The following is a 25,955-nucleotide window of genomic DNA, read 5'->3' as shown; positions in this document are numbered from 1 at the left end:
GGATTTGGAAATACAATCAAGGCTGGGCTTGAACATGCAGCGAAAGATGCAAACTTGGAAAAGACTGTTTAGATGAGTGTTGTTTTTCATATTCTGTCGAGAGGGCATCCTATGAAAGATTTCCTAAAATTTAGTAATTTATTATCTTTTTTGAATGTTCCTCACTATCCTATGTCACATTGGTCAATAAACGTTGGATGGGAAATGGCAAACTATCTCACCGAGGTGGAAAACCAAAATTTACAAGAGAGTGTAAAAGAGTCAAATTTCATTTCATTATCCATAGATGAAGTTACTACGGTAGATAACACTGCTTTGGGTTTCTGTGCATGTGTATACTGTAAAGAACACGCCCGCCGAGCTCATCTACTCTATGTTTGTAAAATGAGGGGCTATTCAACAACAGAAAATTTATATTTGGAAGTTAAGAAAGCTTTGAATGAAATTGTTAGTATGGATGACTTGACAATTGCCAAGAAGTTGGTGTGTGTTGGAGCTGATGGAGCTGCACTAATGCAAGGTCAAAGGACCGGTCTTTGCGCAAGGTTACAAACTAGTATTGCACCATACATGGTTGGGATTCACTACATGGCCCATCGAATGAATTTAGCATATAGAATTGTAAAAAATTTCCCTACAGTGTCAAAAGTTGAAGATCTGGTCCACGAGCTCCACTCATACTTCTGCCGAAGTCCTAAACATTTTGCAGAATATCAGATTTTTGTAGAGGGAGTAACAACAGGAAACAAGCTTCTCAGGGATGTTGAGACCAGATGGATCTCCTTGCATGGACTAGCAGAATGAGTTCTAATAGAATATCAATCCTTGATCAGACTAATGTATGAGCAATGTCTCACAGTAGACAAAGCTCCTGATCTCTTACATAAGTTAAGTGATATAGAGACTCTATTAACTTTAGCTAGTCTTCTCCCCAGGCTGGATTCAATGAACAAACTTGTTAAGAAAGCCCAAGACAAAACTATGTATATCAATGAGTATAGCACTCTACATAAAATGACATGCTTGAGCCTAGATGGTCTATATTCAGATCTAACAAGGCGAAGCCCAAATTTTTTTAGGCGATAGATAATTACAGATTTGAATCATGCATAATTTTTTTTACATTTCAATACAAAAAATGAGTCATGTGTCTTTGTAAAAGGATTTCATATACCAATGCACCAATCTAAGACGGGCAAGCGAGACAGAGCACTACCGGTTAGAAAGGAAGATTTTGACAAGATTGTTAAATCTGTTAGTGATAATTTGAAGTCTATTGCATATGAACTTTCAACTGAGATTGGTGAAAGATTCCCTCGAGAAGAAATACTTGAAGCCATGGGTTGTGTGTATCCTCAATTTTGACATTCAATTGGAGATAATCCAAATGGCGCAAAGATGTTTCATAAAAAACTAGAGGAATTGATATTGATATTTTCAAAAGATGCATATTGCAATGGATAGCCAATAGAAAGAATTTTAAATTCAGATCATCTTAAAAAACAATGTAAACAGTTTGCATTGCTTATGAAACAATAGTTGGTTAACTTGGAGAATCCATTTGAACCTGGATCAATCACAAGGCTTTGGAAAAGGATAGATCAAAGTAAAGCATTGCGTATTACAGTACCAGAATATTTGAAACTTGCTGATTTATATCAAACAATGATATTGGGGTCGGTGTAAGATGAGAGAGTTTTCAGTGCATTAGGGCTTTTGAAATCAAAGATCAGAAACAAATTAGACAAAAATTTAGAAACTTGCTTGAGGTTGTTTGTAACCTAGTATAATGTTAGAGATTTTCCATATGATAGGGCACTGGCAATCTAGAATTCCATGCATGAAAGACAAGGGTTGTGCAACACTTTAAAAGCTGGTGGTGCTACTACTAGTGCTAATGCTGAGACAAATGATGGATCGCAGACTCTAAGTCAGCATGAAGACGAATAAATTTTTGAATACCCGACTCAGAATGAAGATGAACCTATTAGTACTAGTCAGTTTCTGGATCTTGAGTCCGTTTGGGATATAGAAGCCTCAGAGTGAGTCACTGAAGTGAATTAGCAGTCAGTTTATAGGTATTTATAACTATACTACAGTTCTTGAGTCATATTACAATATCAATTTGCAAAATTGCAATACTATAGTTTTCATTGATAAATTTTGATATTGTATTCCTTGAATTTGTCAATCAGAACAGATACTTATTTCATATTTTTAATTGTGAATTTGAATTATTAGTAAACAATTGAATTATTAGTAAATTGGTATTTGGTCCCACATTATGTTGAACATGAAATGCAACAATTTGTGTCACAAGATCCATAAAATTATTCATATTGCATAACTGTTACTGCTAGAACCTTTCTACTGTTCTACATTAAAAATTTAAATGCTTAACATGATGTTCATGGTGATTAGGGTTTTGTGTTTGTTTTTTGTCTTAGTTGGCTAGTAAACCGAAGTTGTCGTGCGTTGAAAATCTGAGTTGTCCTCTCTTTATTTGTCCATGTCAACGTTAAGTGTGGTCAAATGGTTGGTCAGATATTGAGACAATGAGACATGTTTAATGTTTCATCTCTAACTCGCAGATAAATTTCATGTTTAACAATTTAAGTGGCAAGTTAGCGAGTGTTGGTTTGGGTTTAAATCACAAGGTCTCTATTTTTTTGAGTGTTAACATTTTATGTTAGCGAGCTGGAGATTGTTAATGAAATTGCTTTGGTCGCGAGGTCTCGAATTGGTTTGATGCCATGCATTATAGCTGCGAGAGTTAGCGAGTAAGTACTAAGTCATTAATGGTCTGTGTGCCACTGCTCGCGCTTGTTTATGATGGGAAATTAAAATAAAAAATCAATTTTTGTTGGTACTTGTTGGGTCGTTGCAGTCAAGAGATAATTTTTTTTGAGATTTTATGGTTATCGCTAGCTCGCAAGTCCTTTATCATCAAGTCAGTTTAGGTCGCGAGCTTGCGAGTACTGGGAGATTTTAGTTGTCGCTACCTCGCAAGATGTTTTGCACTTGACCATTTTATGTTGCAAGGTTGCGACTGGGTGTGATTTTATGTTGTCGCAAGGTTGCGAGGTGTTCGTGGTTAAGTCATTTTAATTTGTGATATGGTTGGTATTGCAACTTAGTTGGTTTTGTCACTTGCTCGCAGGTTTTGAAGTTGTTTAGCATTTTACGTTGCGATCTGGCAACAAGTAAGTTTTGGTCTGATTTTGTGGTCATCGCATGCTCGCGGGTTTGTAAGTCTTAAGTCAAAAAGTGTTGCGAGCATGCGATGGCGGTAAAGTGCCTTGTTGTCGCGAGATCGCAAGGGTTTAAGTCAAGTTAAGTTTCGAGTTGCGAGCTTGCGATGAAATAAGTTATTTTGTTAGATTTGCAGTGGTCGCCAGCTCGCAGGTAAAGAAAAAATATTACAAATGTTGTTGCGAGGTTGCGACTGAAGGGCTTGATGAAGATCAATGGTTGTCGCTCACTCATGAGCTTCTTTGAGGATTCGTAAAAGGGGTTGCGAGCTTGCAATTAAGAGGATCTGGTAGCATTGTTTCTAACTTGCCGGTTCCTTTCCAAATTGTTATAACCGGTTGCGAGTGTGCAATTAAAGATGGGGATTGACACGTGGACTTGCTTGCTGGGTTGTTATAACCAGTTGTGAGTGTGCAATTAATGAGACTTGAGAGAAGTGACGACGCCCAAATACCATTTTATGTTGCAAGGTTGGGACTAGGTGTGATTTTATGTTATTGCAAGGTTGTGAGGTGTTCGCGGTTAAGTCATTTTAATTTGCAATCATGCGATGTGGTTGGTATCACAGCTTAGTTGGTTTCGTCGCTTGCTCACAGTTTTTGAAGTTGTTTATCATTTTAATTTGCGATCTGGTGACAGGTAAGTTTTGGTTTGATTTTGTGGTCATCGCATGCTCGCAAGTTTGTAAGTCTTAAGTCAAAAAGTGTTGCGAGCATGCGACGGTGGTTAAGTGTCTTGTTGTTGCATAATCACAAGGGTTTAAGTCAAGTTAAGTTTCTAGTTGTGAGCTTGCGATGAAATAAGTTGTTTTGTTAGATTTGCAGTGGTCGCTAGCTCGTAGGTAAACAAAGAATATTACAAATATTGTTGCGAGGTTGTGACTGAAGGGTTTGATGAAGATTAACGGTTGTCACTCACTCATGAGATTCTTTGAGGATTCGTAAAAGGGGTTGTGAGCTTGCAATTAAGAGGATTTGGTAGCATTGTCTCTAACTCCCTAACACGTGGACTTGTTTGTCGGATTCTGTAAAAGTTTTGAATGGCAATCGCCAATCAAATAGAAGGGCATGAATTCAAATTTTGCTCGAGTACTTCAGCTCTGAATTAATGCCACATTAGCTAGTTCACGCAAGTGTGGAAATTAATGAGACTTGAGAGAAGTGATGATGCCCAAATACCATAAATTGCATGATCGAACCCAGATTTTGTATAATTGCATTAATGCATTCTATCTTCGAGGTAATCCAGTGAATTGAGCTCTGCAACAACATTGGAGAATTCAGAGTGTTGGGTGTGAGAAAATTTCAAAAAATTGGTTAAGTTTTTCTCCTGTAGCTAAAATGAGCCAGGCGATGAGTGGAACTGGACGTTCCAAGCCCAAGCCCAAGGCCACAACAAGTGGAGGAGTAGGACCTGGAGGTTCCAAGGCCAGTGCCACTGAGGAAAAGATGGTTAAGAAATACAAAGAAGAATTTGTAGATTTGCTGCCAAGGACTTCCGTTGCTTTGAATACAAATGATTTGGCATGGAAAGATTTATGGAGCCAATGCAAAAACCCTACCACGCTTAATATGACTGGTTCTTCTTTGTTTCATTATTTCTGGAATAATAGGGTTAAGGGTGTCCCGATGTCAAACCCTTGAGATTTAAATATGGCAAAGCTAATTGTGCTAGATGTGTATGTTGATGTGGATTTCATCAAAGAGTTGGCCAAATGCTATTGCACAGTATCTAGGGTAATCATAAGAAAGAACCAGTCTGCCCTAGTTTCAATTAACAGAGCTAGCTTTGTTGAAGCTTTCTAGATTACTGGTGTTGCATGTACAAATATAGATTTGGAGCGGATTGCAGAGGATTATGACAAATACAAAGGTGTTATCAAGAAGCATGCAATGCCCAGATACATGCCTAGGGTGAATAGGAAACCGGTTATAATTCCAGAGAGTATCGAACCACCATTTGACATCACACCTTTCCACCATTATATGCATTGTACAATCTATGGATTATGCAGAGTGTTGGGTTTTGATGGAGATTTAACAGTGTCAACTGAATTACTAACGATGGCTATGGACATTCAACACCCAAATGTTAACAAACATTACGATTATGTGGGCTATATGGTTGAACACATTCATAATGCTCTAGTTGAAATTCAGAGTGGTGCACTTAGCCCTACATTCAAGCATTATTCATTGCTGATGCATTTAATCTTGTTCTATAATGTTGAGTTCTTGGATAAAGAATTGGAGCTTTTCAAAGAAGAATTGGGGGTCTTAATGCCAATACAAAGATGGACCCAGGTTTGGGACAGTAGTTCTCCCCATTCTTCTTTCCTTTTCTTTGAAAATTGGATTGTTTCACCAATTATGGAAATGCTAGGAATAAATAGGGAACAATTGTCAATTAATGTTAGGAGAGTTTTGAGACCTTACCAGTATGTTCCAAACTGGTCTATTTCACATAACTAGGGGGACTTTTATTTTTTTGATAACTTTACTGTGATCAGAGTCTATGGGTGTCCTCAGCCTCCCCATATTTTACCAAAATTTGTTCCAATTAGGATTGCTTTTATGGAGTTTACCTGGCAATTGACACTAGTTGAAAAAAAATACCTTGACAAACACAGGAAGGGTTCTCTTTTTCCTAGGCTTTGGGTTGCGTCTGATTTTACCATTGGTAGGAGTTCCTTTGATGAAGTAAACAATTTCCTTAAACAGTATAGGTTGGTTAATGTTGTGTCTAGATTCTGTGATCCTAAACAATTTATTAAACGTGCATTGCCAAAAATGACACCTTGGGCCAAAATAAAGGACCATGAACCATTGGATGATGAAGATGTGGTTAGAAATTTGCTGAGAAAAGATGAAGTACAAGAAAGGAGAAGAAAATGGAAAAAATTGATGAGAGTTGAAGCAGAATTGAAGGCTGCTAACCCTAGTTTCTCAGGTTTTTGCCTTGATAGCCCATACCTGGAGAGGATTAACAAAACGTTGAGTTTATATGAAACTCTGATAGAACAAATTCCAGAAGTGGCTTCTCACCAGCAAGACCCCCAAGATGGGTATTCTTGACATGGAAAGAGGCCACTTAGTGTGTTTGCTAATGATGTAGAGAGTGGGGATGAAGTTCAATATACCCGAGTGCCAACTGCAAAGAAACAAAAAACCAATGAGGTCGGTACAATTGTGAGGAGAGACCCTGCTAGAGCAATTGTTACAGAACAAGGACACTACTTTCATCAAATAAGGACACATCTCAGAGAAGGAGGGCAGAATGAAGAACAGGGAGAAACAAATGAAGCCCTTGCTTAAGGCTTTGATGAGCGTGTGATGTTGCCAAATGAGTTCATGAAAGATGATGACTATATTAAGTCAGATGAATTTAAAAGTTTTTTGACAAGGTTGAAACAAAAACAATTAAGACAAAATCTGATCATAGAGGAAGCAAATGAAGAAAAGAAAGAGGTTATCATCAAGGCACTGCAAGAATATGATCTTGACGGGGAGAAAATATCTGTAGAACAGGAAAGACAATTGATTATATGATTATGATGCCTGACTGGGATATCCAATCTATTTTTATTATTGATCAGATTAGGAAGCAAGAGGACCCAATGTTTAAAGCTGAATTTGAAATTGGAGATGTAATAAGAGGATCAAGATGTAATGTCATAAATTGTACGCACTTGCTAAAGCAGTACAATTTAACACCTAGTTTAGCACCCGCCTTGGCGCAGTTGCATTTTACATTACATTTCCCCTTTAGCACTTAATTAATCAAATTAATTAGGTCTAAAGGTTCTATTTCATCATTTTCCACATCATAAAGTCGGGCCCTTTCATTAAAGCGTGCCCCTTTCATTTTATTCTTCCAATACACTACTTAATCAAAAACCCTAATTAGGCCCTATTCTGAGCTTGGGGGCTTGATTTTGGGGGTCAAAACATCTCGAAATCACCTGTAACTTCGGGATTCGCTCTAAAATCATCATATTTGACGGCCCTGAAAATTTGGTGAAAAGTTGTCAGGACCGTGGCGCCCAGAGTGCACATGGTCCCGGACATTTTTCCCGAAATTTTAGGAGTGCGATCCAATCATAAAATAAAGCTTAACCCCAAGAAATTGGCGGGATATTCAATCTCTAAGTCGGCCAAAAATTGGAATTGAGACCTAGGGTTTCATACATAAGAGCTCTCTTTCTTCATTTGAAGGGATCCGAATTTTGTTTTCAGGAACCTCATATGCAGCGAAAGAGCAGATCTGTGAAGACTTCAACAACATTCAACATCCCTCTATCAAGCATTTAACAATTCCATTCATCCATTTAGGGCTTGGAAGACATTGAAGAACAATAGGAGATTACCGACTGAAGATTGGCTTGTACTCCCCCCTTGAGGGTTGGGTATGATTTCATGTTGTTTTCATGTCTTTGCATAAGCTTCAATATCTCATTTATTCATGCTTTAGATCACTTTGCATCTTGATTTAGAGCATTTACATTATCATTAACAAGCAATTAGGGTTTACTTTCTAGGTTGCTCTAGTTTGCTTACTTGCATTTTAGATCTTGCACACACACAAGGTCTGCACACACATTACTTTTACAATACAACTTGGCTATTCGTGGAGGTGGAAATCACCGAAGCGGGGGTTTGACTAAGGCAAAACCCTATATAGCCGCCCAAACACCTTTTTCAGATATAAGTGCAGGTTTCGAGACTCGGACGACGCCGCAGGTTGCAGATCCGGAAAAAGCAGGTCGAGACAACACCCCACATCAAATTGCAGAGTAGAATACCAGGACAAGGGCGTGGGGCGCCCTGGTCCCTGGGATAGAGGCGCTAGGCGCCCTGGTCCTCCTGACAGACAGCATTTGAGACAGTTTTCTAGAGTGCAAAATAGCAGTTTCAGGTGCAGTTCCAGGACAGAATCAGGACAGTGGCGCCTGCGCCCCCGTCTCGAACATTTTCAGTCAAACTTTGACTCTGGGTACGCATCTGCATTCTTGTTTTATCCTTGTGTTTACAACTTTCCATTGTTTAAGTTCAGTTCTGCAATCTTGTTGTTAGCTCATACTTGCATTTTAGGGTTAGGAATTGAACTTGCATAATCTTACCTTTCAATTACAACAAAGGAATAGAAACCCTAATAGGTAGCCCGTGGCTCTCTCTTTCACAAAAAGAAGTAGCCAATTGTGTGATACCTCTAGGCTCTTTCGTATTCCGTAATGTGTGACAAGAGGTAGGATTAGGACATGATAACCTAGTCTCGCTTTTTCCCCCACACATTTTGGTGAACCCGACGTGAATCTATCATTGTTTCTTCTTGCATTGCATTTGTTAGATCTAGATCTAGATCTAGTGTGTTTTCATTTCATTTTTATTAAAAAGAAAAAAAAAAAAAAAAGAGTGTGTTTCTTTGCATTGTGTGTTTAAATTTCATGCAATTTTTATTTCAAAATGTCCGACTTTTATTTGCAAAATGTTCATGCTTATGATGATTATTATGAGTATAGCCAAGATGAATTAGATGAAGCTTTAGATGGGTTTTTGAACCCCAAAGATGCCAAACCTTCATTTTACCAAAAACTCATAAACCTTGTTACTATGCCATTTCGTTGTGATGAGAAAGATAAGTTTAATGAGTCCTCTCAAGGGTACATTCCTATAAACTCTTCCAATAAATCTAGTAACATGGTTGTTTTCAACAATCCCCTCTATGAGGAGATGTCTCCTTTTGAGTCAAAAGATAAACCTTTTAATAGATATGATCATGCTTTGTTGGATGATGCTCTTGATGACTTTGTGGCTTTATCGAAATCTCTAAACAAAAACAAAACCTCTAAATTGGTTAACATGATAAACTTGAATGAGCATAAAAAGCCTCTCTTTGAAGTCCAAGGTGCTTATCCTTCTCCCACCTTTCAAGGTCCTAAATCACCTCTCCTTACTGTCCAAGGAGGGTATGATCATGATTCCTTTCGTACTCCGAATAAACCAATCATCACTGTGCAAGGAAGAAAACCTATAAGTCCTTATAGTTATGCCAAGCAAATAACTAGAGAGAGTTATCATGCGGTTGCCCATACTTATCATACCAGAAATAATAGGCAGCCTAGTCCTCCTCCTGTTATTCCAGTTTCTCTTCCGAATCCTCAACCAATTCTTCCGCAAGCTCCACGTATTTCACAAGTTCTTAGTAAGGAATATGATCTCATAGAACAACTTAAAGTTACCCCTGCTAAGATATCCCTTTGGGATTTGATTCAAACTTCTTCCGCTCATCATGGAATGTTACAAGATGCCTTGAAAGATTTGAATGTTCCTCCACCGAATACATCTAGTAATATAGCATCTTTGGTTAACTCTGTGATGAATCCTAAAGCTCAAATTGTGTTTACCCAAGATGAGTTGCCTACTAGTGAAATCCAATATCAATATGATCCCTTGATGATTGTGGTTATCATGAATGACACTGCTATAAGACGAACACTAGTAGATAATGGCTCTGGTCTTAATGTGTGTAGCATTAATCTTTTGCATAAGATGAATGTGGATACATCTCTAATTGAGCCGGACTCTCGTCCTATTCGAGGCTTTGATAATGTGGCTAAAACTTCATTAGGTACTATTACCTTACCCATCATAGTGGGGCCTGTTACTTTGCCTACTCCTATCCATGTTATGTCGGGAAATCTAACATACAACTTGTTATTAGGGAGACCTTGGATTCACAGTATGCAAGCTGTCCCCTCTACATTGCACAGACAAGTTAAGTTTATCTACAACAATAAGACATATACCTTGATAGGTGATACCAATTTTCAAGATTGTTTGCAAACATCTACTTCCAAAGGGGGTGCCTCTAAGCCGCCCTCGTCTAGTGGTGACTCTTTAAACAAGATACCTATCGGTGAATCCTCACTCTCTGATGATCAAAATTCTTTGGATGAGTCTGGAGCTCCTGAAGAAGACTCTTCTCGACTTGAAACTACATATAAGAAGGATTTTGATCCTGAGAAGGTTCTCGTAGACGACGATTGGGGATCCCTTGACTTTAATCCTACCTTTGTAGGTGAATATAAGGTTCCTTCTAGAGAGCTTAAAGCTGAAAAGAAGGAAGAAGCTAAAAATCAATCAACACTACCTGAACCTATGAGTAATAACTTTGTGGCCACTTCTCAAACTTCTTCTCCCCGCACTTCTAATTCTGAAGAGTTTGATTCTTTGTCTTATGAAAAACCACCTTCTCTGTTTGAAATGGCTGATCGTTATGGTCGTGGTTTTCGCATTTTTGCTAAGCATGGGTATCATGGAAATGGTTGTGGTGCTCACGAACAAGGAATAAAGGTTCCTCTAGAGAATAATCTTCACAACCATGCCTTTGGACTTGGCTATAATCCCTGTAAGCACACTAAAGCTTCTAGAAGACCCTGTATTAGTGTTAATGCTATTTCTACCTCTCTATCAATGCAACACCCCGAGTACATTGATGAGGATCCTTCGTGTGCTTGTGCTTTTGATGTTTTCCCTACCGATGATTCTTTAGCTGAATTTTTAGGAGCATATGATACTCTTCCTCATTATCATCACAATAGGGGACTCCCTTATTGTTTGAACACTGAAGCCTATTTTGGAAAAGAGACGGATAACGATGAGATTGTAAAAGAATTCCCTCAGCTAAAGGATACTCCTCAACAAAGTAATCTTCTCATAAGTGACACCACTAATGTTAAGATGGATCCTTGCAATGAAGAAAAAGTTATTAAAATTGGAAAATGTTTGGATGAAGAGGAACAAAAACAATATGAAGATTTATTGCATGAATTCCCCGAGATCAGTGCTTGGACATACTTTGACATGCCTGGTATAGATCCTAAGATTGTTACTCATAATATTGTCTTAGTCCCTGATGCTAAGCCCGTGAAACAAAAGATTCGAAAAATGAATCCTAAGGTGGCTTTGCTTGTTAAGGCTGAGATTGAAAAGTTATTGGAGGCTGGATTTATCCGCCCTATTGATTATTCCCCATGGATTTCAAATATTATTGTTGTGGCTAAACCAGATAATACAATAAGAATGTGTACCGATTTCCGAGATTTAAATAAGGCTTCTTTAAAAGATGATTTCCCTCTTCCGAACATTGACATGATAGTTGATTCTATGGCAGGACATGCCTTATTATCCTTCATGGATGGTTTTTCAGGATACAATCAAATTTTCATTAACCCTCAAGATCAATTCAAAACTGCTTTCACCACTCCTTGGGGTACGTTTTGTTGGATAATGATGCCTTTTGGACTTAAAAACGCCGGTGCAACTTATCAACGAGCGATGACCCTTATCTTTCATGATTACATGCATAAGATTCTAGAAGACTATGTTGATGATGTTTTAGCCAAATCCATTCTTCGCATAGATCATATTAAGATCCTTCGTCAAGTCTTTGAAAGGATTCGTAAATATCACATGCGCTTGAATCCCCGAAAATGTGTTTTTGGTGTGGATAGTGGAAAACTATTAGGATTCATAGTTTCGCATCGTGGGATTGAGTTGGATACTAAGAAAATAGATGCTATTGTCAACATGCCACCTCCTAGAAATGTGTCTCAACTCAAAAGCTTACAAGGAAAAATTCAAGCTATTTGTAGGTTTGTATCTCAACTTGCGGATCGTACTTTTCCTTTCACTCAACTTCTCAAAAAGAATATCACTTTTCAATGGAATGAGGATTGTCAACAAGCATTTGAAGATTTAAAAATGTATTTGGCTAATCCTCCTATCCTTCGACCGGCTGAACCTTCTAAACCCTTCCTTCTTTATACGGCTGCGTCCTCTCATGCTCTTGTAGCATTATTGGCACAACATGATAAAGATGGTAAGGAGTGTCCGGTTTATTATATAAGTCGTACCTTACTCGATTATGAGACCCGATATTCTGCGATAGAAAGACAATGCTTGGTCTTGGTGTTTGCGACTCAGAAATTGAGACATTATCTCTTAAATTCAGAAGTCCACGTCATGGTAACATTTGATCCGTTGAAGCATCTTGTCTCTAAAACTGATTTATTAGGATGCCTAGCTAAGTGGGTTATGATGTTAACTGAATTTGACCTTAAATTTGTTTCACAAAGGGCAATTAAAGGGCAAGCGTTGACCGATCACCTAGCTGAGGCCCCTTCACCTTTCTCCTTCCCTAACCCTGAGTCTTTTCCCGATGATTTCATCCTTTGTACAGAGAAAGATGAAACTTGGGAGTTATACTTTGATGGCTCTAAGTGTCGTATGGGATCGGGGGCAGGTGTTGTTCTGATTTCTCCTACAAAAAAGTCTATTCCCTTATCTTACCGTCTCAATTTCTTATGTACCAATAACATTGCTGAGTATGAGGCTCTTATAGCAGGAATAAAGGCAGCCTTAGCTTTGAATATAAAACACATACATATTTTTGGAGATTCTCAACTGATTATAAGACAAGTAACAGGACTGTATCAAGCAAAACAAGACAAGTTATCACAATATAAAGACCTTGCTATCTCTTTGTTACAAAAATTTGATTCTTACACCATAGAACCTGTTCCTCGAAAAGATAATCAACATGCGGACGCAATGGCATGTGTGGCTTCTCTTGTATCTTTAGAGGACCCTGTGGTTGATCTTAAATTTGTTATTCACAACCTTATTTCTCCAGCTATTGTAGATGATTCCAGCCTGGTGACATGTTGCGACTTTATAGACTCAGATGAATGGTACTCGCATATCGTAAGATACTTGAATGATGGTACCTTTCCTGATTCCGCCAATAGGAACACCAGGGCTAGAGTTCGCAAGTTGTCTACTAGGTATATCATTCTTTCTAATGTTCTTTACCGAAGGGGTTATAACGGTCTTCTCCTTCGCTGTCTTAACAAATCAGAAATCCCTATTGCTCTTGAAGAGGCGCATTCAGGTGCCTGTGGGGGGCATTTTGGAGGTAAATCCTTGGTTCAAAGATTACTTCGTATGGGATATTATTGGCAAACTATGCAGCAGGATTCTTTTTCATTTGTTAAGAAATGTCACCAATGCCAACAACACAATAATTTGATTCATGCTCCTGCCCAAGAACTCCGTTCTTAGGTAGCTTCTTGGCCTTTTTCTGCATGGGGGTTGGATCTCATCGGTAAAATCTCTCCTCCTTCATCTCAAGGACATGTTTTCATTATAACCGCAACAGATTACTTTACAAAGTGGGTAGAAGCTGTTCCTCTTCGCTCCACTACTGCTGAAGTGATTTGTCGATTTCTTCTAGAAAACATTATTTCTCGATTTGGGATACCTTCCACTATAATCTCTGATAATGGGACATCATTTAAGAATAAAGACGTGAAGCAATTCCTCGAGAAATATCATATCAAACATCAATTTTCTACACCATACTATCCTCAATCAAATGGTCAAGCCGAATCATCCAATAAAATAATCAAACAAATTCTTCGCAAAACTGTGAATAAGCATGGTAAGGATTGGAGTACTCAGCTAATCTATGCTCTTTGGGCCTACCAAACGAGTGTACGAATTGCCACAGGAACTACTCCTTATAATCTTGTTTATGGTGCTGATGCTATTATGCCTTTAGAATTAGAGATTCCATCACTTAGAGTTTCTCTCAAAGGTATAATAGATGATGACTCCTATAGAGAACAAAGACTTCAACAGCTTGAGATGCTTGATGAACAGCGTATAAATGCTCTTGAGCATATTCAAGCATATCACAAAACTCTACAACGAAACTATAATGATAAGGTTATTCAACGTTCCTTCTCAGTGGGTGCCTTAGTGCTCTATGAGAATCAGCGCAATGTGAATGCCTTACTTGAAGAAAAGGGAAAATTCAGTCCTAATTGGCTTGGACCGTATATCGTTATTGAAGATTATGGATCAGGTGCTTACAAAATAGTGGATGTAGATGGTACGCCTCTTAAAGACCCTATAAACGCTATGCACTTGCGAAGATACTATGCTTAATGCCTCATTCCTTATCATTTATCTATTTCCTTTTTCACTTCTTCAAAATTGGATAACATGTTAACATATCTTTGATTAGAGCAAATAGAATTAAATGATGTTTTGTTTAATCTATATTGCTTTGTTCCTGACAAGCATGTGTCTTTACTTTATGGTTTGTCTTGAATTCATTTATGTAAATTACAAAAGATTTACATTTTCATTATGTTGACATATTATACAATGTTTTTATGTGTTAAGTTGAATCATGTCATGTTGTGTTTAAATTCAAATTAAATCACATTGGTTATATGATTCGTAGGCTTAATACATACTTTCTTCCTTATCATCAATATAGTACTTGATCAAATATTTTAATTAAGTCACACATGTATCAATTTAATCATGGAGCATTGAGAAATCAATCACATGGAAATTAAATTCAGAATATACATGTACATCTACCAAATGTATTAACTTTAATCACAATACACATTGTTTAGGCATTAAAGATAACACGTTTGAAACAAAGAAGCATGTATATATATATGTGGATCAATATACAAAGGTAGGTCCCTACACATCCAAAATGTGACCTACCCTACATCATAAAATCATCTCCTATCCCTAGGGCTGGTGGCTGGAGAGTGACGACTAGATGCTCCCTCCTGATCCGGCCGTGCAGGTGGACCCATGGGGGTATACCGTGATATAGATCGTGAATGGCTCCGAGAGGAACTCCTATGATCCCTATCCATAAGGATAGCGCGATATGAGGTAGCCTCGGCCTGAGCTGCTGCTAGATCACGTTGTGCTCGCTGAAGGTCCTCTGATAGAGCCTGCTCTCTCTCCCTCCATATCTCTACCTGTACTCGAAATGGGGAAAACAAATCATCATGCCGACCCGCGTTCCCTTGAGGTCTATAAGCAACCTGTGAGGAACTAGGGATCTGCGCTGTCGTAGAGATATCTGTCACTGCTTGCTGGATCAAGGAGCACCACTCCTGCACATTAGCTGTAGCAGTAGAACAGATTTTGTGTTAGTACCATTTTATATCATCAAAACATCAATCAATCAATATAAACCTACTATACCTGGATCTCCCTCACGCCAGTAGGGATCATGATATGGTAGCATCTGTGACTGGGAACTACTAGGCTCCCCACGTTCGAGTGATCTATGCGCGATAGGTGCAGGTCTCCGTAGCGCCTCGTGTTCCCCCTTTTGGGGAATAACGGGAGGATCTAAGGCTACGGTATCATCCCCTAAATGGTGAGGAGCTGTATCTGACTCCTCCTCATCATCTCTATCCTCATCTGCATCCTCGTTCTCCTCATCATCATCTCTCTCCTCCTCCTCGTCATCCTTGTCCTCCTCCTCCTCGGCACTAGGCTAATCTCCTATAGGCGGATCAGGACCTCCTGCCTCCTCATGATCCTCTCCCTCCTCTGGCTCCTCCGATCTGGATCCCTGATCCTCATCTCAATCTCCATGCCTCCATGAACCTGGATGGCCTGTCGAGTGATCTGGTGGAAAGATAGGCCCTGGGTATGATCTCACAAACCAGGAATGATACCTGCGATGTGCCCCGGGGTCTGCAGCATAATCAGTGACCACATCCTGATCGGACCCCTCTATATCTGTGATCTCGATATCGTCTATCGTCGGTCTCGCTACTACTCTGGGTCTGGGAAGGACTCGTGAGTGTTGAGTATAGATGGGCACATCGGCTGGGACACACTGCTCTAGTCCGAACTGCCTCCGTACTCGGTCAAAGTAGAATGGGACTATGATGTGTGGATATCATCCTCTCAGTAGGCGGTTCCTCTGTAGGCATGCTAACTGTCTCTCCATCCCATCCCATCTGTGTATCTACAGATATGGTCTCCACATGGTCACCTCGGCTGTCAATCTGTCAAATATCACTCTCCAATACAATAGATCTCCAAATCTCCACTCGCTGGTAAGTGGATAAGCAAATACCCTAGGTCGCTCGCTAGCCGTACTCATCGGATAGCCGACAGGCCTGGTGCATGTAAAGTGCTCAAATATCCACACCTGCAGAAGTGTGCATGTCATCAAGCTGCAACCCTGTCCGAAAACATACTCCTCGAGGTCGTGATAGAGATGCGCAAGCATACTCCGACCCCAGGCATATACTCTCATGTGTCTCTCCATAGCCCTGATGCACCACGTGAGACCCCCATGCATGTGTGTACCTCGCCCATTAGGGCAGACAACTAGTGCAATGATGGCTATCATAAGACGTCTCATGAGGGGCACCTCTCCTGTAGGATGTAAGAGCCAGCTGACCATGATACGACCTCTCATCTCGCTCAGCATGACTCTCCCTATGCAATATACCTGCTCCCTCTGATGATCTTCTATTGATCGATCGGTCGCATATGTCACGGTAGCTCCTCTGATTGGTAGGTGAAGAATGCGGTACACATCCTCAAGTGTCACCGTCATCTCCCCTACTGGAAGCTGGAACGTGCATGTGTCAGGATCCCATCGCTCCATGAGTGCCATCAGCATCGCGGGATGAAATCGGATGGCCGGCATAAGAATCATAGACCACAAACCTACTATCGACAATGTGTCTCTCTCTGCCTGAGTAAGTCGGGGAATCTGATCATGCAAACTGTGAAGAATCTGCCCTGTCGTGTGCTCTCTCATGTACGGGAGACCCTGCATCACAAAAACATAACTATAATCAGTACTCAATCATCAAAAATCATTCATGCAAAACTATCGAACATCGTATGCTAACCCTGGCATCTCTCGCCAAGTCCTGATTGGGGCCATGGTGCCTTGTCAGGGACCATGGCGCCCTGAAGGGACCATGGCGCCCTGAAGGGACCATGGTGCCCTGAGGGGACCATGGCACCCTAAAGGGACCATGGCGCCCCACAGGGACCATGGCACCCTGTGTGGGACCCACGATCGGGTTCCAGGGCCCGCAAATGATCACAGAAAGTCAAATGCAGAAAATCAAAAGTCAACGTTCAGTCAACTCACCTCGTCCAGTGGCTCGTCGTCGATCACGGCTTGTCGCATGATCTCAATCCTCGTGGGACGCTCCGGTCATCGTGAAGGCATGATGATGGCTATGTGGGCTCCGCTGCAATGAACAATACTCAGAATCAACAAAGTGACAAATGCAAATGTCACTTTCAAAGGTATATACTTTCATTCTTTTACATTTACTTTCAAAACCCTAATTTTCCTCTATCACTCATTTCATCATAACTTGAGTTTGGGAGATGCGATTTTCAAACTGTTTGTTGCGTAGGAATCGTATTTTCGCTCCCCTACTCTCGGGATGTTCCAAAAAGTGCTCTGATGAAGCCTTTTCAGTGAACATCCCTCATCAATACTCTCTTACACAATTTGTCGTAAGTAAACATGCTACCCTATTTCACCTTTCTAATAAGCAAGTCGAAACAGGGGGGGGCATATAGCTACTCACAAATTTCATCACCTTCCTTAGTAAGCATTAGGTGATTTTGTGATCTAATGTGTGTTTTGTAGGGTGCGGTTCCTAACTGTGTACTGCAGATACCGCTGGGGGCTTCGTCCGACAACTTATGGATATATCCTTTTTCAAATGATGTTTACTTTCTGTACTTTAGCTTGCATATGCACGTATTACTCATATGACCGCTAAAGTGGGGGCTAAATGTAACGTCATAAATTGTACGCACTTGCTAAAGCAGTACAATTTAACACCTAGTTTAGCACCCGCCTTGGCGCAGTTGCATTTTACATTACATTTCCCCTTTAGCACTTAATTAATCAAATTAATTAGGTCTAAAGGTTCTATTTCATCATTTTCCACATCATAAAGTTGGGCCCTTTCATTAAAGCGTGCCCCTTTCATTTTATTCTTCCAATACACTACTTAATCAAAAACCCTAATTAGGCCCTATTCTGAGCTTGGGGGCTTGATTTCGGGGGTCAAAACATCTCGAAATCACCTGTAACTTCGGGATTCGCTCTAAAATCATCATATCTGACGGCCCTGAAAATTTGGTGAAAAGTTGTCGGGACCATGGCGCCCGGAGTGCACACGGTCCCGGACATTTTTCCCAAAATTTTAGGAGCGCGATCCAATCATAAAATAAAGCTTAACCCCAAGAAATTGGCGGGATATTCAATCTCTAGGTCGGCCAAAAATTGGAATTGAGACCTAGGGTTTCATACATAAGAGCTCTCTTTCTTCATTTGAAGGGATCCGAATTTTGTTTTCAGGAACCTCATATGTGTTGAAAGAGCAGATCTGTGAAGACTTCAACAACATTCAACATCCCTCTATCAAGCATTTAACAATTCCATTCATCCATTTAGGGCTTGGAAGACATTGAAGAACAATAGGAGATTACCGACTGAAGATTGGCTTGTACTCCCCCCTTGAGGGTTGGGTATGATTTCATGTTGTTTTCATGTCTTTGCATAAGCTTCAATATCTCATTTATTCATGCTTTAGATCACTTTGCATCTTGATTTAGAGCATTTACATTATCATTAACAAGCAATTAGGGTTTACTTTCTAGGTTGCTCTAGTTTGCTTACTTGCATTTTAGATCTTGCACACACACAAGGTCTGCACACACATTACTTTTACAATACAACTTGGCTATTCGTGGAGGTGGAAATCACCGAAGCGGGGGTTTGACTAAGGCAAAACCCTATATAGCTACCCAAACACCTTTTTCAGATATAAGTGCAGGTTTCGAGACTCGGATGCCGCCGCAGGTTGCAGATCCGGAAAAAGCAGGTCGAGATAGCACCCCACATCAAATTGCAGAGCAGAATACCAGGACAAGGGCATGGGGCGCCCTGGTCCTGTCATGACAGGGGCGCTGGGCGCCCTGGTCCCTGGGACAGAGGCGCTGGGCGCCCTGGTCCTCCTGACAGATAGCATTTCAGACAGTTTTCCAGAGTGCAAAACAGCAGTTTCAGGTGCAGTTCCGGGATAGAATCAGGACAGTGGCGCCCGTGCCCCCGTCCCGAACATTTTCAGTCTAACTTTGACTCCGGGTATGCATCTACATTCTTGTTTTATCCTTGTGTTTACAACTTTCCATTGTTTAAGTTCAATTCTGCAATCTTGTTGTTAGCTCATACTTGCATTTTAGGGTTAGGAATTGAACTTGCATAATCTTACCTTTCAATTACAACAAAGGAATAGAAACCCTAATAGGTAGCCCGTGGCTCTCTCTTTCACAAAAAGAAGTAGCCAATTGTGTGATACCTCTAGGCTCTTTCGTATTCCGTAATGTGTGACAAGAGGTAGGATTAGGACATGATAACCTAGTCTCGCTTTTTCCCCCACACACAAGATTTAATCCTAAGTCAAAGACACTTGCTGCTTGGTCTTTGGCCCCTTCCACTCAAAAGACCCACCTTCTATATATCCAAGTAGAAGAGAAAGATGACAGAATGATTTGGAACTTGCAGAACACAACTGACACAGAGATTGCCTTGTTTTTTACTCAAGTTTCTTTCACGAATTTATCAAAAATAGAGGATTTGTCAAGAAGATACACAAAAACATATACCCAATTGATTGCATTGTCTAAAAAATATGAAGAGACATTGATGAAGAAGGGCGCTCTGGAGGAAGAGTTGGTGGAGTTGAAAGAAAAAATTGTAAATGAGCCCCCTCCAATATAGATTACAGAAGTAACAGAACAAGTACAAGAAATACCAGCTGATGTGATAGCAAAAATGGAGGAATGCATAGGAAAAATTGAAAAGCTTGTAAAGGAACAAAATGTCAAGGCTATCTCTATTGTGTCAGGAATTCTGAAACACAAGATTAATGTATTGAAAGGAAAATTGATGGTAGTGCATGATTTGCACATTTCTTTGAAAGAGGCAAGTAAAACATCCTCTGAGGCTGTCGCTTTTCTTGGACCTTAGTTCAATGTTTGGTCAGGAAGAAGCAGATTAATGGGTAAGCTAGATACTGCAATGATGTATAGTGACGAGTTCCCTCCCTAGATCAGTGATACTAAAGACATGGTGGAGGTAATGAATGCAACTTATGCATTTTTCACAGGGAAGGACGTGCTTATAAATGAAAAATTGCAGACATTTGGGGAAGGTTATAGTAAATTGGTGCCTTCAATTTATGGTAGTAATGGAGATTTGAAATCATTTTCTGATTGGACCAGAGAATTTGATTTGATTCTAGAGCAAGAAGAAATAATCAAGCATATAAATGAATAGGTCGATGTTGATTTCCTTAACAGTATGCTTGATTCACTGTTCAAGGTTGAGGTTGACCATGCAAAGTTTATTGTCGAGTCTAGGGTAGTTACAGATGCCAGATGGACAGATTCAGTTGCAAAGTTGGAAGAGGTAAAGGCATTCAATTCGCCAACAGACAAAGAGGTGGATAGGTGGCAAGCCATGCTAAAGACAAAGAAGAAATGTCAGGTTGAGGTTGCTACCCAAGATTCCTCACAATAATTCTAAGCTTGTTGAATCCTCATCTTATAAAATGATTCCAAGATTAATTTGAGAGGGATGGCCACTTTTTCTTTTTAATCGGTAGAGAGGGATGGCCAGTTGGTCACTTTTATTGATGTTGAAACTTGAAAACTCTTATATAGTTATAATAGCTCAACTGTTCAAGAATTTGATAAGTGCATAACTGAATTGCATTATGAATTTACTTTCTAATATCATGATTCATTATGAATATAATATCAATATCATTTGCAGTTTGAAATCTTCACATAATTGTCTTTGTGTTGAATTTATGTTTTCACTGTGAATTGAATGGTCAAGGGTTTTTCAGTTTACATATGAATCTAGGTTGTGTATGTAATGGCATTATTCATATTTTCATTCCTATTTATCTGCAAATGAATCTTATTGAAGTTTATTATCAGGTTGTCTTTGAATTGTAAGTGACTCTATGCCCTAGGATAAGGCACTGGTTTGCTGTCTTGATGTTGACTTGGTGAAGTGACCTTCCAATTATAATAGTTGATTCATTGTGGGTGAATATGTTTTCTTGTTTGCTTTTTATTATGAAATTGTGATTTTTCTATAACATCTATCATGGAATTGGATACTCAAAAGATATTCCCTTTAATTGAGTTGCATGCATGTTTTACTAATTATGTTGCATTCCTATCTATTGTGGTGTTTGATACTTACATTCTTAATACTCCTATGATTTTATATGCTATGGATGTTTATGTAATATATATGGAGGTGTTCTATGACTATAATCCACCAACCAATTACAATGAGGTGAATCCTTAATATGATTCCAGACTAACAAAAATTTTGCATTCCTGGACATAATAATTAATAGGAAGCATTAAATGAAAAATTACATACACCATAACAATGCAACAAATGAAAAAAGTTAAAACTCATGATTCTGATCATTTGAAAGAGAGAGAATTATACACAAAATAAATTTATATATAACTCCTTCAAGAACTTGCACAAAGCTTGACACTAAATGCTTTTCATTTGCTCTATAAACAGTATACAACTTGCTCCCTTCACCTATAGTCTAGAATCACTACTGGAACCAGAAAAGGAACCCCAATGACTATACAACTTGCAAAACTGCTTGAGCCATGCCATTATCACCCTGATGCCTTCGGATGGAATGTGAGATGTTATGTTCTATCCAATAGATCATTTCCAAATAGAGGAGGAAGCCTTCATGCCCAGGAACAGAGAAAATGGAAAGAGAAGCTTGAGCCTTCATGCCCACGATCAGGGAAAGTGGAAACAAGAGCTTTAGGGTAAATGTAATATGTTGGGGATGGGTCACAACTTCCATGTCATCACAAAGATGACTGGCTGCCACTCCCCACCCCAAAAAATACTTCTTTCATTCCTCTGCGGGCTCCTTCTTCAAACCCCTTGCCATCCTATGGCAGAGTAGAAGCAGAGGATGTGCCATGCTTGGCCTTTCTTAACAAGAAAAGGCTTTCACACCCCCTCTAGAAATCCTTCTCACTTTCACAACCCCTCTGACAATAAACAAACTCACATAGAAGAAAACAAAAAAACACCCATCCAGTATCACAGAGCACACAATAACTCCATGCACGATCTTGCTCAAACATCATCTTCCTTTCTAAGGAAAAAACCACTCTCAGAAAATGAAAAAGGTTTATTTTCTCTTCTACCAATTAAGTCACCACTCCATTGTATTTATAAAATTTTTACATTTCATTTGGTGATGCTCATTCACATGAAAAATCATCATTTTGATGTTTTTGAACATGACTGTAGACTCTAGAAGTCATGTCATGCCTATCAAATCCACTGCATCTTGCTAAGACTCATCTATTGTGAACGATTTTGTTTTGCTTTTATTCCTCCTTGATTGGACAAATTCTGCTTCAGAAATTAGAATCCCTGACAACATAGAATCCCTGACAACAGGCAACCTGAGCTGTTATTTCTCAGAGAGATCCATGATCTCCCATCTCTAACTCAGAAGCTATCCAATCCTTTTATGCCTCTGAAACTATTGTCCTCGCTTGTCTAATCAACCTCAACTCAAGAGAAACCTTTAAACTAGTCCCTCAGGAATGAGTTAGCATCCAAGCCTTAAAAATTTTAGGTTGCGAGCTAGCGACCAGATAGTTTGTGGTTAAGTTTTATGGTTATCACTAGCTTGCGAGGTAAAATGTCTAAAGACGTGATCAAGCCGTGAGCTGGCGACAAGTTGGTTTGGGTTTACATCACGAGGTCTCTAGCTTTTTGGGTGTTATCGTTTTATGTTACTGAGCTGGAGATTGTTAGTGAAATTTCTTTGGTCGCGAGGTCTCGAGTTGGTATGATGTCATACATTATAGCCACGAGAGTTAGCAAGTAACTCATTTCATACAGTTGTCGCTAGCTCTCATGTTTGTTTAATGTTAGCATTTTTAGGTCACGAGCTAGCGACTAGACAGTTTGTGATTAGGTTTAATGGTTATCGCCAACTTGCGAAGTTAAATGTCTGAAGACCTGATCAAGCCGTGAGCTTGCAAGTGAAGTGCTAGCGGTTAAGAGATAAACAGTTTTATGTTGGTGAGTACGCGACAGGGGTTAAAGTTACCACTATCTCCAAGTCACTGTGGTGACGAGGACTTAACATTTTATGGTCAAGAATTGGTGAGTGGCAGTTAAGTTTCCCTCAGTCGCTAGATCTCGAGGTTACAAAGGCTTAGCATTTTTAGCTTGTGAGTTGGAGATAGAGAGAGTCGTAAGGACTTGTCGCTAGGTCGCGAGATGCCCTAATGGGCAGTCTTCCAGGCAGAGAGTTGACGATTGTGTGCCATGTGTTTTAATGACTTAAAGTTAATATCTTGTAATCGCCAATATTTTTATTTTTATGGTTTGAAAATAGCATGAAAATGCCAATATTTAATTTTTATGGTTTGAAAATAGGTTGAAATCGTCAATATTTTTTTTAATGGTTTGAAAATAGGTTGAAATCGCCAATGCAAATATTTTTATGGTTTTAAAAACACTACAATTTGCTAGGATTTTTCACAAACTTTGAGCGATCACGGCTAATTTGCCAATGGATATTATTATTTTTCTCCGTAAACTGCAAAAATTCGCTAGTAAAATTAAAATTTTCCTCAAAATTATACAACTTTCGCTAGGTTTTTACACCTTGTCCAAGGGGGGGGTTTCTTAAAGTTTTCCCTGACCGACACTATGTCTCCTCATAAACCCATTGTTGGCATATGCACACTCCAATGAGACATTGTAGGTGATTGAAGGTTATGTCATTGATGGCAACCTTAGAATCCTATGACACTGGCAAGGCATTACACTGGCATCAACAGATCACACTCTACATCAACACTCAGACCACCGGCACCAACACATAGGCCGATAGGATTTTTGATATATTATATTTTGTTTATTATTGTAAAAACTTTGTAAGCTGACTTGGCAAGTTGTAAAATGACTCTTATATATAAGAGAGATCATTGTAGACATTTTGTAAGGAAGTAGAAAGTAAGAAAAGGAAGAAATATTAGGCAGACCTATTATGCGAAATATAGGTTAAGGGTTTATGTAAGAAGCAGAGTAGAAACTGGTACTGGATCTGGAATTATAGATGCTATTTTGAAGCAGTACAAGATACTGGATTTCTATAATCCATCATTGTAAGTCAGTGAGACTTCCCATTGAGCAGTGAGCTCTAGGCAGTTGGCCTTTGTGCATGTGCAGACCCCTCTTGTAAGTAATATTCTCTTATTGGCCAGTAAGTGAATATTGTGGGTCACAAATTCCACTGAGGTTTTTCCCATACCGGGTTTCCTCGTTAAATCATTGTGTTATGGTGTGTTTTTCATGTGGTTGTTTTTAATTTTGTTTATTGCATTATTTCTTGCATACCGGTACACTGTTATAATATGCTCTACATGTTTTAAGTTGAGAAATTCTATACATTGGTTAGATATTGATTCACCCCCCCTCTCAATATCTGTGGGAATCCTAACAATTGGTATCAAAGCTTGGTCCTCTATTTTTAGAAGCCTAACAGCTTGAGGAAGATCTTGACACCGGTAGATATAGAAAATTTGATGAAGCAACTTGAAGCAACTTTTTTAGACTATGATACAGAAAAACTGAAAAATATCAAACTAGAAGATGATCTAAAGGCAGCTCAGAATATCATTCAGGCACTTCAAGAAAATCTTACCATTTCAAGAAACAAGAGAAGAAAACTTTGTGAAAAGATGCAAAATGAGAATGATGAAAAGGAATCTCTTAATGATATGATAAACAAGCTAAAACTGGAGAACATGACAACGAAGAATGAGATGCAGGATATGACTATGAGATTTTGTAAAGAAATTGAAGATAGAAAGAAGAATGAAGAAGATTTGACCAGAAGACTAAGTGATGCTACAAATGAAAACACAAGACTCAACTATGAAAATGATTTATTGAAGATAGATCTGATGCACACTCAGAATGACTCCAATGAACTGATGAGGCAGAAAGAAGTATTAGAAAGAGAACTAGATACTACAAATAAACATAAAGAAAAATTCAAGAAAAGCTCAGAGGAACTTGGTAACTTGCTAAAGAATCAAAAACCTAAAGGTGACACTTCTGGAATTGGCTTGGAAGTTGGTGAAAGCTCCGGTACTACAAATACTCAGGATCATAGCAAACCGGTAAGACAACCTAATGCTTATAAATTCAATGGAAAATGCTTTAATTGTAATAAGTATGGTCATAGAGAAAATGAATGTAGATCTAGAAACTGTCAGAATATCAACACACCCATCGGTCAATGTTCAAAATGCAACAAAGTTGGTCACAACTCTAAAAATTGCAGAATGAATGTGAGATGTTATGTTTGTGGAAGATTTGGACACCTATCTAATCAATGTAGAACACAAACTGACATAGGCTAAGGAAAAGCTATTCAGAAGAATAATGTGACTTGTTATGCATGTAACAAAATTGAACATATTGCAAAATTCTGTAGAAGCAAAGGATCACCGACAGACAACAAAAGTTCTAGCTTGAAAGGTAAAGAAATAGTTGAAGAGGTTAAGCAAGAATTCTCAAAACAATGGATTAGAAAAGTTGATCTAAATGTTGGGAATACTTCTCCACTGGTAGAACCAATCAACACTCCATCAGCGGAATAGAGTATTACTCCACCGACAGAACAAAGTAGTGCTCCACCAGCAGGAATTTCTTCA

The sequence above is a fragment of the Cryptomeria japonica genome, chromosome 1 (assembly GCF_030272615.1).
Source record: "Cryptomeria japonica chromosome 1, Sugi_1.0, whole genome shotgun sequence".
NCBI lineage: Eukaryota > Viridiplantae > Streptophyta > Pinopsida > Cupressales > Cupressaceae > Cryptomeria > Cryptomeria japonica.
Note: the sequence above shows the minus strand (reverse complement) of the source record.